This window comes from Bufo gargarizans, chromosome 4, assembly GCF_014858855.1.
Source record: "Bufo gargarizans isolate SCDJY-AF-19 chromosome 4, ASM1485885v1, whole genome shotgun sequence".
In the NCBI taxonomy this organism is placed as follows: domain Eukaryota; kingdom Metazoa; phylum Chordata; class Amphibia; order Anura; family Bufonidae; genus Bufo; species Bufo gargarizans.
In genome coordinates this window covers 516,895,177-516,912,102 of record NC_058083.1, presented here as the reverse complement: position 1 = coordinate 516,912,102, position 16,926 = coordinate 516,895,177, and the positions used below count along the sequence as shown (strand labels likewise).

At 45.4% G+C, this 16,926-nt stretch overlaps 2 protein-coding genes across 2 annotated transcripts in view; both read left to right on the top strand.

Annotated features, from left to right (window-relative positions):
• Positions 1-16,926, top strand: part of LOC122934014 (zinc finger protein 260-like) — a 222,488-nt gene that overhangs the window by 135,345 nt on the left and 70,217 nt on the right. The window lies entirely within an intron of this gene.
• Positions 1-16,926, top strand: part of LOC122934017 (gastrula zinc finger protein XlCGF26.1-like) — a 323,260-nt gene that overhangs the window by 274,562 nt on the left and 31,772 nt on the right. The window lies entirely within an intron of this gene.

The following is a 16,926-nucleotide window of genomic DNA, read 5'->3' as shown; positions in this document are numbered from 1 at the left end:
TTGCAGTGAGCTGTTGCATTGCATGTTTTGTTTAACAGTCTTGTTCTCAGCCATAGCAACGTGCCCCTGCGCTTTGGGATGTGCTGACTGACCCACTTTTTCTATACCCTTTCCAATGTACCAGATAGTGAAGAGAACCTTGAACCATCCGGGAATCAAGGATTCTCTCCACCTCATACTCAAGTTCATCAAGAATATTAATAGGGTCAGGAGGCCTAGGAGGATGAATTGCCTGTGGAACAAATTTTTTAAGCAAAGAAATGTGAAAGACATCAAGAATTCTGAAAGAGTCAGGTAACTGCAGACAAAATGACACTGGATTGATGACAGAAATTATCTTGTACGGTCCAATAAACTTAGGGGCCAGTTTACCAGAAGGTACCTTGAGACGAAACTTGTTCACCCAACACAAAATTTTGGCCCTTGGACCGTCTTTTATTTGCCTGTCTAGATCAGATGCTTTGGGCTTTTTCCATGCTCTTGCGAGCCTGGGCCCACACTGGGGATAAAAACCAGCCCTGGAAAAAGTTGCATACCGGCCCCACAGCATTGCGTCATTATTTACTTGTTTATAAAAGGGGAAAGCATTCATTTTAAAACACCTGTGTAAACACGAATATGAACTTTGCCCCACAATTGTTCATATTATCACTGTAGACCAGCTTTTCCCAACCAGAATGCCTCCAGCTGTTGCAAAACTACACAGCGTTTGGCTGTCAGGGCATGTTGGGAAATGTAATTTTGCAACAGCTGGAGGCATCCTGGTAGGGAAACACTACAGTAGACCATTATCCCATCCAATTGGGTCAGAACTAAGAATAATCAAAGAACTTTACTTTAAAGTAGAGGTGGGACGAATCCAATTTTTTTCGAATCTCAAATCCTGTACATAAGAAATAAGTAAGAAACAAAGTGTTCCAAACAATATTCTTTTAATATGAAAAAATAAAGAGTCCTTTTTTAACAAAGTATTCGGATTTGGATTTGAAAAAATTTGGAAATCCAGGGTAATACAGAGCACATACCTCTTACATCCAGTGACGTATTTTTTATGTAGACGTTCTCTTTCCTCATCTTCTCCTATCAGACCTTCAGATCAGACCTCCAGTTTTCAGCCATTTTTCTTCTCTGCAGTTTGACAACAAAAAAAACTTAGTTTACTACTTTTCCATAATTCTTGCATCTTTTGGACAAATCATCCTACTACCACCAATACTATGCCGCTGTGCTCCCCAATATTATACTTCAGAAACAGATAATACCCCTGATAACACTAGTACCACACAGAGCTCCCCCATATAAAATACCCCTTATTTGTGGCCTCAGTAGATGCCCCCATAATGCCCCCAATAATGTGCCAGTAAAAAGGGACCTCCATAATGCCCCCCATCATGTGCCAGTATCAAGTGCCTCTCTCCTCCCCCCACATGTCCCAGTATCATAGTGTCATCTCGCCCCCCCCCGTGCCAGTATCATAGTGCCATCTCCTCCCCAATGTGCCAGTATCAAGTGCCTCTCTCCTTCCCACCCCCCATGTGCTAGTATCATAGTGCCAAACCCCACCATGTGCCAGTATCAAGTGCCAAACACCCCCATGTGCCAGTATAAAGTACCTCTCTCCTCCCGTATGTCCCAGTATCATAGTGCCATCTTGCCCCCCCCCAAAAGTGCCAGTATCAAGTGCCTTTCTCCTTCCCCCCATGTGCCAGTATCATAGTGCCATTCCCCCCCCCCCAATGTGCCAGTATCATAGTGCCATCTCCCCCCTACAGAAGGTTTTGGGTTCGAATCCCAGACACATCTCTCCCTCTCCGGCTACAGCACAGGCAAGGCATCTGTATTGCTGTTCGTTGGATTTGAATCTTGTAAATGAGAAGCGTGTAAGTTGTGACACAGTAGTAAGGGCGCTGCCAGCCGCCGGCCTGCATGTCGTTACAGTGTGTGGTGTTTGTGGCAGTCGCTACAACGGCCAAGAAGCCTCCTCAGCCGGCCGTGCGGCAGTCAAGGCTACCGGCCTAACAGGAATTTTCCCGGTAGGCCAGTCCGGCCCTAAGAACCACAGACTGATGAAAACCGGGGATTAAAACCATAGTTACAATAGAACGGAGACATGCCGATAGAGGAACTCACATGATTGCTAATAGAGAACTCTGCAACAGATAAGAACTTTCTCCAATCATTTTGGTGATTCGACACAAGCATCTCAAGAATTGCTCTAGTACCTGGTTGACCCTCTTTGTTTGCCCGTTAGTCTCAGGGTGAAAGGCGGATGAGAAGGAAAGCTTAATTCCCAGTTTCGTGCTGAAGCCTCACTCAGTCATTCATACACACTATGCTGCAATGCCTTAGGCGAGGGAGCTGTGAACCATGGCCTCTGTCTGTTGTATATGTGTATATACACATTTGTCTATAGGGACATTCTGTGTCTGTAGGAGGGTTGCTGCTGTTAGAGCCATACAGCAAACCTCCTCCCCCATGCGTATTTATATATATTGTGGGGATTCGCTCTGGTAGACAGGACAAGCGGGTGCAGTATAGAGGCAAAGACACACTCAAAAACTACAGTGTTTATTCACACTAGTTGCAGGTTCACAGTATAACAGTCCATTTTTAGTATTGGTGTTAGTTCACACCCAAAACAGTTCATGAAGAAAAAACATTCACCTTGGATCCTGGGTGTTTAATCCACACCCGGCTGAATGCTCAGCCTCAGAAAGTCCACCTGCAGGCTTTAGACGGCCTGCTCGCCCGACACACTGTCTTCAGCTTTCAGCCCACACACAGGCCTCAGATCTTAGCAGAGTTTCACACAGCTCTGGTGTCAGAGAGGAGTAATCCACCAAGATAGTCAAGAAAGATATGGCACCCATATATCCGGAAGACTGCTCAAACATTTGATTTTATTATATTCAAATATTCTACAGGTGACAAATTACTAAAAATCATGCATCTAAAATCAACATACAAGATACGTAAATTGTAGTAGAAATACACAATAAAACCATTAAAACGTCACTAAAATGACGATTATTATGTTAAAAGCTGAGGAATAGGGTATTCGTTGAACCTATGTGCCTAGCAGCAAATGTAGTCAGGTCATCAAATAAAGGTGATCGTTCAGGCTGGGTGTCGATCAGACCATCACCATGAATTCGATAACCACAAAAATTCAATAACCGCAATTCACAATATACTCTGGTTAACAGATAGAATAGTCATTCAAACCAGAATCTCGCCATTAAACATGTTGGAATGCATTTGTATAATTTTCCCAGATAGCAGGACGTGGTTACAGTTCGATTATTGGCTGTGAGTTGCAAGTGTTGTATCGATCCAACACTATATATTTGGTTGGCTCACAAAGTCAATATTTCGTTATAGAAACACTGTATCAATTTCACAGATTAACATGAATAATTTGGGATTCCAGCTCTCTGGTGGCGTCCCACCTCTTTATGAGCTGTACTACCCTTACCTCCAAAGCGCAAAAAAGGCTTTCCTCTGGTCTCTGCTGTTTCAGCGTCCCTTGTGCTTTAATCCTGGGTTGCTCCAATTAAAGAGGACCTTTCACTCGTATACAAACTAAAAACTAACTCTATCTGTGGGCAGAGAGGCGCCCAGGGGTCCCCCTACACTTACTAGTATGCCTGGGCGCCGCTCCGTTCGCCCGGTATAGGCTCCGGTGTCTCAGCTCCGTCTGTTGTACTGGACTGATTTTTTGTAGGAGGCGTGTCCCTTGCTGCAGCATTGGCCAATCGCAGCGCACAGCTCATAACCAGGCCATATTTTTTATAATTTTAGTGATGACTTCTAACCCCCGTAGGGGGCTACAACCTGAGACCTTTGGATCCCTTGTTCTATTCACCCTAATAGAGATCCATGAGGATGAATGGCATTATACTGCGCTTCCTGCTGAGCTATGCCTCGTGCACAGCGTACTATGGAGCTTACAGTGGCAGGCCTGGAAAACTTCAGAAGCATCCAGGCTGCCATCCAGACACAATCGGCGTTGATTGCGGCATCTGAGAAGTTAAATGATGGGGGAGGAGCGATCGTTCTTCACCATCATTTCTCTGAATAGCCTTTCTTGACAAGTTAATTCGAAGTGTCTAAATTTAATTTTTGAAACCTTCGGTCATCTCTAATCATCACACATCGTAAAGCCTGACTGCTCCCACACAGAGGATCACATGGTCATGACATCATCATAGGTCCTATACCTCTTCTAGGAGCATAGTCTGAAGCATGACTCCTCCCACACTAGATCACATGGTCATGATATCATGACAGGTCCTTTACCACTTCCAGCAGCACAGCCTGGCTCCTCCCACAAAGGATCACCTTGGGGAGGTAATGCGACTCGGAGATAGGTGGTGGTAAAAAGTAAGGTTTAGGTAAGTGTCCTGTGTGTTAGGGCTGTGGGACGTTCTCTCCATGTTCTGTGCGGTCTCCTGTGTGGGTCAGGATTAGGGACAGGTTTACAGTCAGGGAGGTTTTGTGGAGAACATTAGTTTCTAGAATAACTTGGGGGGCGGGGCTACATTCTCTCAGAAGCCCATACATTCTAGGTGGGTACATGTTGTGTCCAGCAGGGCAGGTAGGTGTGTAGTCACCGCCATTGTCTGTCAGCATAAATGGGGCAGATGGTGCATTAACCCCTTCACCACCAGCTCTCTCGGCCAGGCACAGTCAGCCTCCGTCAGTACTACGCCACTAGGCTAGCCCAGGTACTTACTAAGTTACAGGAGCAGCACCTGGGTATATCTGAGTGTAATTATATATGTACAGCGCAGGTATATGTAGTGCCCTGGAGCAGGGAGTACGTTAACATTTGGACATTTGTGGATATTTGCCTATATCCCCTATGCAAAGTTAGAACTTCTTACTGTATTTCTCTTGAAAGGGTTAACTTATACTGTTTATTACTGTGTTACTGCATTGTATATATGTGTAATGATATATATATTCTGTTCATTATCAGTGTATGTATATGGCTCTGTGGAAAGGGTTAATGAATGCTGAGAGACTGTTAGGACTTTGATAGAGAAGCTGGTAATTTCCCACAGCTGCCATAACGTTTAAAGAGAAGACCATGTTTTGGAGAGAAAACCCCAGACTTGTTTACCACCAAAAAACAGATAGCCTGACTTTTTAAATATCTGGTTTTAGCTATTTTGTCATGTTTGAAAACTTGTTTTTGTCTGGAAAAACTGCTCTGTCAACTGCTCTGACCCGGATTTGACCTCCCTGGCTGTGACCATGTTACGTGGCCTGCGTTAGGGAGAGTGTTCTGCGGAGATCTATTGCTCTGAGTTTAGAAGGTGGGCTACGGATACTGAGTGGAACGATCCGGCTCTCTGTAAGTCAGTTCTGTCAGGGATTATCTGAGAGGCTGAAGGATGCTTTGGCCTTTCATGAGAATCCTGAGTCTTTGGAAGCTGCTATGTCTCTTGCTGTACGTATTGATAGTCGCCTTAGAGCGATATCGAAGGGCCCATTCTCTCAGGACGTTCTATTACATAACGTATCGTCTCCCTCTGACACTTTGGGTGAAGCTACTCCTGGGTTTGGGTCAGGAGATGAACCCATGCAGTTAGGAGGATCTACTCCTGGATCCACTGGCATTAGGAAGGGAGTGTTTTTTCTGCGGAAAAAGGGGACATTTTATCAATGTATGTCCAGACATGGACTCATGTATCCATGGATTTTATCACTGATTTACCGAACTCTTCAGAAAGTTATTCTGGTGGTAGTTGATAGTTTTAGTAAAATGGTGCACTTTATTGCTTTACCGGGCTTTTCCAATGCAAAAACACTTGCACTTGTATTTGTTGACAACATTGTGAGACTCCATGGCATTCCCTCTGACGTGGTCTCAGATCGCAGGACTCTGTTTCCAGATTCTGGAAAGCGTTCTGTACCTGACTGGGGATACAACTGTCCTTTTCTTCGGCTTTTCATCCTCAGTCGAACGGACAGACAGAGTGCACTAATCAGAGCCTGGAGACTTAATTGAGATGTTTTGTTTCTGAGAACCAGTAGGAGTGGTCTTCCTTTTTGTCTTTGGCCAACCTGCAGGATGATGAAAAGTATGATTAGTATCACACTGCGGACTACCCTGAAGTAATGCTGGCAGGTTTACATGCATTTAGGAGGTGACAGGTTCCCTTTAAGTTGAAGGTACCTTCTTGGAAATTGGGTCCAAGATTTATTGGTCCATATAAGATCACTGCAATCATTAATCCTGTAGCTTTTCGTCTTGAACTTCCTCAGGCCCTGAAAATTCATAATGTGTTTCACAAATCTTTGTTGAAGAGATATATTGAACCTTTGGAGCTGTCTTCCTTGCCACCCGCTCCTGTCATGGTGGACGGTAGCTTAAAATTTTAGATCACCAAGATAATCGACTCTTGAGTTCTCCGTAGATCTCTTCAGTATCTTGTCCACTGGAAGGGTTATGGACCAGAAGAGAGGATGTGGCTACTGGCATCCGATGTGAATGCCAGTCGCTCGGTAAAAGCCTTTAACAGGTTTCACCCAGATAAGGTTGATCCTGGGTGCCTGTAGGTCACACGAACGCTCCCGTGACAGGTGCCAAGAGAGAGATCAGAGAGACTGGCAACATGTGGGTTAATCTGACTGGTTCCTTGTGGATCTTTCGTGTCTGTGTTGTTTTGGTAATGACCACACCCCTTGCAGGTGTTGTTGGTATGGTCATTTAACCTCCCCTATTTATTATTGCTTACCTCTTCTGGGGGTGCGGTTTATAGCTTCAGTTTCTGGACTCTGGGCTAGCTGGTTGTTGGATGTTGGTTCAGCTCCTGGCACTGCCTTTGCTCCACATGAAGTTAAGTGTTGTCTTCCCTATTTGTGTTTTGTTTTATTGTACTTACCTGTCTTTTGTATCTAGGTCTGAGGGAGACTCCTGTTCATCCTTCTGGTGGAGGAATAGGTTGTCTCAAGTCCTGTCACTATAGGACCCTACAGGGCGTGTTAGGGCTCTAGGTTCTTGTGTATGAACTTTCCTACCATCGAGGTCAGTTCATACTGATAGTTAGTCAGGACTTGGATTAGGGTTTTTCTAGGAGGTGACCTTCTCCTTTACCCTAGTTTCTAGGCCTAGTTCCTGTCTCCTTTCCTCCTGTGTTCGGTGTGGAGTTTATCACCCACACCGCATCCGTTAAACTAACAAGATGAAGAATTCCCTACTTACATTACTATGTATAGCCCTAACAGATGTCTTACAAAACTGACAGTAATGTATATATATGCATACAGTTGGGTTGTTAATTCTGTTAGGAGGCTACAATGCTCGCTGCACTCCAGGAACCCCCAGAGCTGCTTACCAAAATGAAGCCATGAAACACACAGACCAGTTACCTAAAAGTAGACCTCGGCGTCCATAGATCGTCTTAACAATGTTGGTACTTAACTGACTGCAATGCACTGGCACCAACCTCGTGGCCGCCGTATGTTGGCGCAGACACATTCACTTGAATGTACTACTTTTTTGCGGTGTGGAGGCATGACCAGAAACTCCGTAGTGCTTCCATAGGATTCCGTGCCTCTGTTCCGCAACTACCTTCCGGGTTGCGGACCCATTCAAGTGAATGTGTCCGCATCTGCGATGTGGGGAGCATGTGGCCAGTGCCCGCAATTTTTTAAAATATTTTAAAAGTTTATACATTTTCTGACACTGCGATACATGTTTTTTTATTTGAATTATTATATTTTAATGTTTATATGTAAAAAAAAAAAAATTCAGCGATAACTTTTAACCTTCTTAGGGGGCTAGAACCTGAGATTTTTGGATCCCTTGCCCTATTCACCCTAATAGAGATCCATCAGGATGAATGGCATTATACTGCGCTCCCTACTGAGCTGTGCCTCGTGCACAGTGTACCATGAAGCGTACCAGGACAGGCCTGGAAAACTTCTCAAGCATCCAGGCTGCCATAGTAACCGATCGGAGCACCTCGATTTCACTGCGATCTGTGTTGATTGCGGCATCTGAGGAGTTAAATGATGGGGGCGGCGCGATCGTCGTTCCCTATTATATCAGCCGGCACATGCCGCGTATGGAGTGGGGTCACTGCAGCAGCGCACTCCATACTATGAATAGTATTTCTTGTTTCTGAATAGAATTTTTGCAAATTTGGTCATCTCAAATCATCACACATCGTAGAGCCTGACTCCTCCCACACAGGATCACATGGTCATGACATCATCACAGGTCCTTTACCTCTTCCAGCAGCACACCCTGTAGCCTGACTCCTCCCACGCAGGATCTCCTTGGTGACGTAATGTGACTCTGAGATCGGTGGTGGTGAAAGGTAAGGTTGCGTCTAGATTGGAGTTGGTCCTGGCAGGTCCTCCCTACAGCAACTCCACTCTAGACACTTCACTAGTGAGTTGACTAGAATGGAGTTGTTGGAGGCAGGATCTACCAGGAGCAACTCCAATCTAGACGGATCACTGCTGACAGGACTAGAATGGAGTTGCTGGCAGGACCTGCTCATAGAAACTCCATTCTAGTAGTTTCTCTACAGAACAGACTAAGGGTCCATTTACACGTCCGTAATTCTGTTCCCATTTTGCGGGACGGAATTTTCGGACCCATTCATTTCTATGGGGCCGCAATTCAGGGGCTGCATTTCCGTTCCCGAAAAAATAGAACATGTCCTATTCTTGTCCGTAATTGTGGACAAGAATAGGCATATTCTATTAGTGCTGGCGATGTGCGGTCCACAAAATGCGGAACGCACATTGCCGGTGTCCGTGTTCTGCGGATCCGAAAAACATACTCGGACGTGTGAATGGACCCTAAATTGGAGTTTCTGTATGGAGGATGCTGGTGAAATGAGAAAATGAAGCACATTTATAAGTATTGCACATGAACTGCACAGTGAAGTGCGTTTATCAGTAGTGATGAGTGGCAGGGGCAATATTTGGATTTGCGATATATCTGAATATTTAGGCGAATATTCACCAAATATTCCTGATTTCATGATATTCTTTTCGATTGCGCTATTATGCGCGCACGCACTATTAGCTACATAAGTGATGAAAATGGTTGGCAGCAACTTTCGAGATGGTGAGGAAGAACTCCTGATCACGGTAAGTAATTGTACATTACAGCACTGTTTTAGATTAAAATTCCATGCATGTCATAACAATAGCTTTATATGCAGATAGTTTTTCAAAGTATCCGAGATCGCGCAAATCGCCACTATTGATTCGAATATTTTAGCGCAATACATACAACTTCACCTTTAATCAGGTCTGACAGCATAATACTGATTGTTGAACTTAGTATTGTTGTGACATCACAGCACTATGTCTGTAGCATGTACAGTCGTGGCCAAAAGTTTTGAGAATGACACAAATATTAGTTTTCACAAAGTTTGCTGCTAAACTGCTTTTAGATCTTTGTTTCAGTTGTTTCTGTGATGTAGTGAAATATAATTACACGCACTTCATACGTTTCAAAGGCTTTTATCGACAATTACATGACATTTATGCAAAGAGTCAGTATTTGCAGTGTTGGCCCTTCTTTTTCAGGACCTCTACAATTCTACTGGGCATGCTCTCAATCAACTTCTGGGCCAATTCCTGACTGATAGCAACCCATTCTTTCATAATCACTTCTTGGAGTTTGTCAGAATTAGAGGGTTTTTGTTTGTCCACCCTCCTCTTGAGGATTGACCACAAGTTCTCAATGGGATTAAGATCTGGGGAGTTTCCAGGCCATGGACCCAAAATGTCAACGTTTTGGTCCCCGAGCCACTTAGTTATCACTTTTGCCTTATGGCACGGTGCTCCATCGTGCTGGAAAATGCATTGTTCTTCACCAAACTGTTGTTGGATTATTGGAAGAAGTTGTTGTTGGAGGGTGTTTTGGTACCATTCTTTATTCATGGCTGTGTTTTTGGGCAAAATTGTGAGTGAACCCACTCCCTTGGATGAGAAGCAACCCCACACATGAATGGTCTCAGGATGCTTTACTGTTGGCATGACACAGGACTGATGGTAGCGCTCACCTTTTCTTCTCCGGACAAGCCTTTTTCCTGATGCCCCAAACAATCGGAAAGAGGCTTCATATGACTTTGCCCCAGTCCTCAGCAGTCCATTCACCATATTTTCTGCAGAAGATCAATCTGTCCCTGATGTGTTTTTTTTTTTTTTAGAGAAGTGGCTTCTTTGCTGCCCTTCTTGACACCAGGCTATCTTCCAAAAGTCTTCGCCTCACTGTGCGTGCAGATGCGCTCACACCTACCTGCTGCCATTCCTGAGCAAGCTCTGCACTGGTGGCACTCCGATCCCGCAGCTGAATCCTCTTTAGGAGACGATCCTGGCGCTTGCTGGACTTTCTTGGACGCCCTGAAGCCTTCCTGCATTTAGTGAGCAAATAAACATAGATGACAGCTAGTGGTCGGCATGGTGGGATAGCCACAGTTATGCAGTTTGTCAGACTGTGGCAGTCAATACTAGAATGCATTTATATATATTTGGCACCAGTGGATGATGGTTATTAAAATTCCCCAATTTTTTTTCTTTTTTCTCTCCGTTAGTGACATTATATCTATCCCTTACTGTAGTTAAAGTGTCAGCGCATCTATTGATAGCGCAGGCCATCTCACATCGCTATCAGATTCTAAGTCGGCACACATGGGCAGCAGAGCACTTTTTTTAAGGGAGGGGAGGGAGAAAAAATTAATAAATTTTTATTGTTTATTTTTGTTAACCAAGTCCTCAGCATCGGCTGCTGGCGCAGGACATGAGCACTGGGCATGTCTTGTTTTCCCTTACTTTTTAGTTGGTGCGCATGGGTAAAGGCACTCAGTGTCTCGGCTACTAGATGACGCACTGTTACAGGGGGGGGATCTGTGGATGACGCACTGTTACAGGGGGGGGATCTGTGGATGACGCACTGTTACAGGGGGGGATCTGTGGATGACGCACTGTTACAGGGGGGGATCTGTGGATGACGCACTGTTACAGGGGGGGATCTGTGGATGACGCACTGTTACAGGGGGGGGGGGATCTGTGGATGACGCACTGTTACAGGGGGGGATCTGTGGATGACGCACTGTTACAGGGGGGGGGGGATCTGTGGATGACGCACTGTTACAGGGGGGGGGATCTGTGGATGACGCACTGTTACAGGGGGGGGGGGATCTGTGGATGACGCACTGTTATAGGGGGATCTGTGGATGACGCACTGTTATAGGGGGGATCTGTGGATGACGCACTGTTACAGGGGGGGATCTGTGGATGACGCACTGTTACAGGGGGGGGATCTGTGGATGACGCACTGTTACAGGGGGGGGATCTGTGGATGACGCACTGTTACAGGGGGGGGGATCTGTGGATGACGCACTGTTACAGGGGGGGGATCTGTGGATGACGCACTGTTACAGGGGGGGGGGGATCTGTGGATGACGCACTGTTACAGGGGAGGGGGGATCTGTGGATGACGCACTGTTACAGGGGGGGGGATCTGTGGATGACGCACTGTTACAGGGGGGGGGATCTGTGGATGACGCACTGTTACAGGGGGGGGGATCTGTGGATGACGCACTGTTACAGGGGGATCTGTGGATGACGCACTGTTACAGGGGGATCTGTGGATGACGCACTGTTACAGGGGGATCTGTGGATGACGCACTGTTATAGGGGGGATCTGTGCATGACGCACTGTTACAGGGGGGATCTGTGGATGATGCACTGTTACAGGGGGGATCTGTGGATGACGCACTGTTACAGGGGGGATCTGTGGATGACGCACTGTTACAGGGGGGATCTGTGGATGACGCACTGTTACAGGGGGGGGGGATCTGTGGATGACGCACTGTTACAGGGGAGGGGGGATCTGTGGATGACGCACTGTTACAGGGGGGGGGATCTGTGGATGACGCACTGTTACAGGGGGGGGGGGATCTGTGGATGACGCACTGTTACAGGGGGGATCTGTGGATGACGCACTGTTACAGGGGGGGGGATCTGTGGATGACGCACTGTTATAGGGGGGATCTGTGGATGACGCACTGTTACAGGGGGGATCTGTGGATGATGCACTGTTACAGGGGGGATCTGTGGATGACGCACTGTTACAGGGGGGATCTGTGGATGACGCACTGTTACAGGGGGGATCTGTGGATGACGCACTGTTACAGGGGGGGGGATCTGTGGATGACGCACTGTTACAGGGGGGATCTGTGGATGATGCACTGTTACAGGGGGGATCTGTGGATGATGCACTGTTACAGGGGGGATCTGTGCATGATGCACTGTTACAGGGGGGATCTGTACATTTTGTATAACAGCTGTCAACTACCTAGCTGGTTGATAAATATACCGCAGGGCCAATTCCCTTTGCGGGGGACCTTCACCCGTCATCTCATCCCCGGATTGGGTATTTTCAATCAACTCCCCTATCCACAGTGACCATTTGATATGCAACTAATTAATATACAATGAAAAAGACCCAAAACACAAAAATAATAAAATAAAATTAATGATAAAAAATAATTGCATAAATTATCATAAAGAGAAATTATGAATTATTTTATATTGAATATGGTCCATAGAATGGATTGGATTACTGCGCTATTATCTGGGATATAGAAATAGATAAGTATGGACATATATACTATAATTAGTCACTAAGGGGTTAAGTCACGATTTAGCCTTCCTCTTGAAACAAAGAATAGGATCATATGTAGAAAGGGGTAGGCTGACTAGTAGGTACATATGTATTTTTTCATCCATTTGACTGATAGGAAATATGAGAAAAACCCCACCGATACCGCAATAACGCTTACTTTCCCATGTGAAGGAGGGTATGGTGAACAAACCAAGATGACAATACAGTCCACTATTATAGATTATGATTATAGTTTGTGAAGTGTATAGAGGTGGGAGATTTTATAGATAAATACCATTTTAATAAGGTGGGTTTTAAAGGAATATTTTATGTACAAATCCACAATCAATGACCATAAAAATCCGTACCAGCTTTTGTGAAAAGAGGAGAACCAACACCTGATTGAGGAATTAACAATGGCTCTATAAAAGGAATGGCTTGTGGGGGATTGATTACCACTGAGGAAGGGGCAATAGTAAGCCCCGAAACGCGTTTGGTGTAAGACCCCTAGACAAACTACATGAACTTTTTATCCAATATACGGAGAAACTACTTAAGGCTGGTTTTTCACAATCGTGAACACGACCTGACACGCCGACTACTACAGATTGCAGCACGAGGATACAAGGTATCGTGGCTGAACAAATTCGGCGTGGGAGAAGGCGATTAGAGTCTTAGGAGACACCGGCTCTCAGGAATTACGGAGCGGTGCCCAGTACAGCTCAGGGTGACGGTAGTGGAAGCCTGTGAGAAATACCTACAGCACGACATTGGACCGCAACCACAGCAGTGGAAAGCTTCCAGCGGTACGCTGCTGCACAGTGAGTATAGCGGGACCAGGGGCGTACATAGAAATCATTGGGCCCCATAGCAAGAATCTTAATGGGGCCCCACTAACTCCATCCACTGGCCCATCCCACCACCTGCCCTGGCTTCTCCCCTGCCATACCCCCAGCAGTTGCAGCCGTGTAGACATTAGGAGCTACTTTCACACTTGCGTTTCTATTTTCCGGTATTGAGATCCGTCATAGGGTCTCAATACCGGGAAAAAAACCGATTTTGATTGTCCCCATTCATTGTCTTAGGGCACTTTCCACTATAAGCAGCACACAGGCACAGCTCATGGGGGGGTGGGCTATGGTGGTGCTGGCATAATAGTATACCAGTGCCACCATAGCCCCCCTTACCTTATGAACTGTCAGAACCTCCTAATGCATACCTCAGCTGCTGCAGAACATAAAAAGCTTCGTTCACATCTGTGTTGGGGCCTCATTCGTGGATCAAGTCATAAATGCTAGACACAATTTTATAGCCTGGAAGATTTTATAGCATGACAGATCTCATCATAGTCAGCGGGATCCGTCGGGTGTTGTCGTCCATGAAGTGCCAGATCCGGAACTGCAGTGATTTTCGTTGATTTGCTCCTATGACGGCAGAACAGCGAACGTCACCAGCACAGATGTGAACAAAACCTAATACTCACCTGAGCTGCTGCAGAACATTATAATAGTGACAAGGGAACTACAAGTCTCATCATCACCAGATTATTATTGGAAATTAGAGAGCAACACAGGGAGAGGTGAAAGTGGAGAGAACTACAATTTCCAGCATGTCCAGGCTGTTATGATCAGATACAAGTAGATATTACACAGAGTATAAGGCCGGGTTCATATCACCATTTAGTTTTCAGTTCTTCTGATCCGTCAGATGAACAGAAAAATAAAGAAAAAAAATGATCCTGTATTTCAAGCATCAGTTCTGCACATTTGGCATCCGTTTATGCCATATCTGTCGGAGATCCGTTATTTTAGACAGAAAAAAGTCCTGCATGCAAAACGGAAAACTAAACTGTGATGAGAATCCAGCCTAAGAAAAGAGAACTACAACTCTCAGCATGTCCAGATTATAGGACATCATCTAGTTGCACCAGGTAAGAGCTTTAAAAAGAAATAACTATAACCCCTAGTATGGTCAGACTTATTATGGGGCATCAGTATACATTTAAAAGAGGGGGTATAGGAGGAGGGAACTACAACTCCCAGCATTACCAGCCTGTACTAGGGCATACGTTTAAATTACATTGAGAAACATATAATACGACAAAACTACAACTCCCAGCTTTTCTAGGATGTTATGTATTATCCCAGAACACCACAAACCTCTCCTCCAGGCACCACACAGAAGCTCCGCCCCCTCACAGTGATATGCCACAGGTCTTTCACCAGTCCTCTGCACTGGTCACATGATGATGACATCAAAGGTCCTTTAGACTTCTGCTGCTCTGCTATTTATTGGCTTCCTGCACTGGTCACATGGTTGATGACATCACCAAAGGTCCTTTAGATTTCTGCTGCTCTGCTATTCATTGGCTTCCTGCACTGGTCACATGGTTGATGACATCACCAAAGGTCCTTTAGATTTCTGCTGCTCTGCTATTCATTGGCTTCCTGCACTGGTCACATGGTTGATGACATCACCAAAGGTCCTTCTCCACCTCTTACTTTCTCAGGTAGCCATACAAGTGTAATTAGTGGGCGGGGCCTATCCTCCACTGCGGGCCCCCTTCCCCCAGGGGCCCCATAGCAGCTGCGTGGTCTGCCTCTATTGGAGGTACGCCACTGAGCGGGACGCCGCGTTAATACACTCATTAGGAACTAGCAACCAAAGCTACAGCAACATTACCACTAACCCTGGGTTCACACCTGAGCGTTCTGAAATGAGCGCTCTGTATGCGCGATTGTACTGGCGTTTACAATCGCGCATACAGAGACAGGCGTGCACACATTGCCGCGCGTTCCCGAATATCTATGTGCGGGAACGCGCGACAAATGCCCAAAAAAAAAGCTCAAGAACTTGTTTAAGCGTCGGGCGTTTTACAGCGCAATCGTACGCGCTGTAAAACGCCCAGGTGAGAGCCATTCCCATAGGGAAGCATTGGTTTCTCCTTGTTGAGCGTTTTACAGCGCGTAGGAACGCGCTGTAAAACGCTCGGGTGTGAACTTAGGGTAAGAGGGGATTCAAATTGTGTCATGCAAAGGACTTCCAGAGGTTACATTCAATAGCCGCGAGGTACTTTCAAAAGGCTGGTCTGTTCCTCACAGCCCCCTTTCTTCATTAGGTTGTCATTTTGTTACTAATGTGTTCAATGGACATTCAAGTGGATACGTTAGTGCAATAGACATATTATTACGTTTTTAGCTTGACCAGTATTCAGCGATTTATTGCACTATTTTAGCTAAGGTTTTTTATTTATTTTTTATCTCCAAGTTACCACTAATTTTCTGTGTTTCATGTTTAAATGTCTATATCTATATGTTCAATAAATTGATGGTTCCACATAAAGAGTGAGTGCCCAGTATTTTTACATTACATGTCGGAGGAGGGGCGAATCCTCTTTACTGTGAGCTCCTCCACCTGATTTTATTCACTCCTGTGCGTCATATATTCGTATTCAATAAACATATTCATTTTCAGCAGATTTGTGTAGGAACATTTTTTTTTCTCAAAAATGAAAATTCACTAAATATCAGTATAAATTATCGGCTATCAGCCTGAAAGTTCATAGATTATCGGTATCGGCTCTAAAAAAATCTATATCGGTCAATCCCTACTGGAAAGCAAATAAATGCATTAAGAAGAGGCGCCCCCCATTGGCCAGAACTCGAAAAACCTGTAGCAGACATGGTTAATGAACATCGCCAAAACGGCCACGTAGTGACCCGAAATAAAATACGTTTGTTTGCACTTCAGTGGCCAAATCTAACCCAGATCACAGCGACAGATGTAAGGCCACTGTGTCCGGTAGAGTCCTGGAAAGGCATAATATGGCGCTGAGGCAAAAGACGAAAACTGCACAACAATTACCTGCAGATCTTGATGCCAAAGTAAATAGCGTTGGAGGGGTAGTCTTATACGGCGAGTTTAGCCCAAACCCTATATTTTAATTAGAAAAGTTGGGGGTCGTCTTATACGCCGGAAAATACGGTATTTAAAAACACAAACATTATACTCACCTGTATTCGTTTGCGATGCAGGCGGTGACAATTACATCAACTCAACCTCCTGCCCAGGTCACAGGCGGTGTGATGATGGCGGCACGTGACCTGAGGCGTTTGTGATGATGTTATCACGACCGCCTGCACCGTTCTACTGCCCCATGGGCTTCAGGCCTTCTCATGGTGGACGTGGGCCTGACGTCACTAACATACTGTGGGAATTAAGAAATGGCGAGATTGCCGTTAATACCGCGGGATATCATAGATACAGGTTTATCGCCCAAC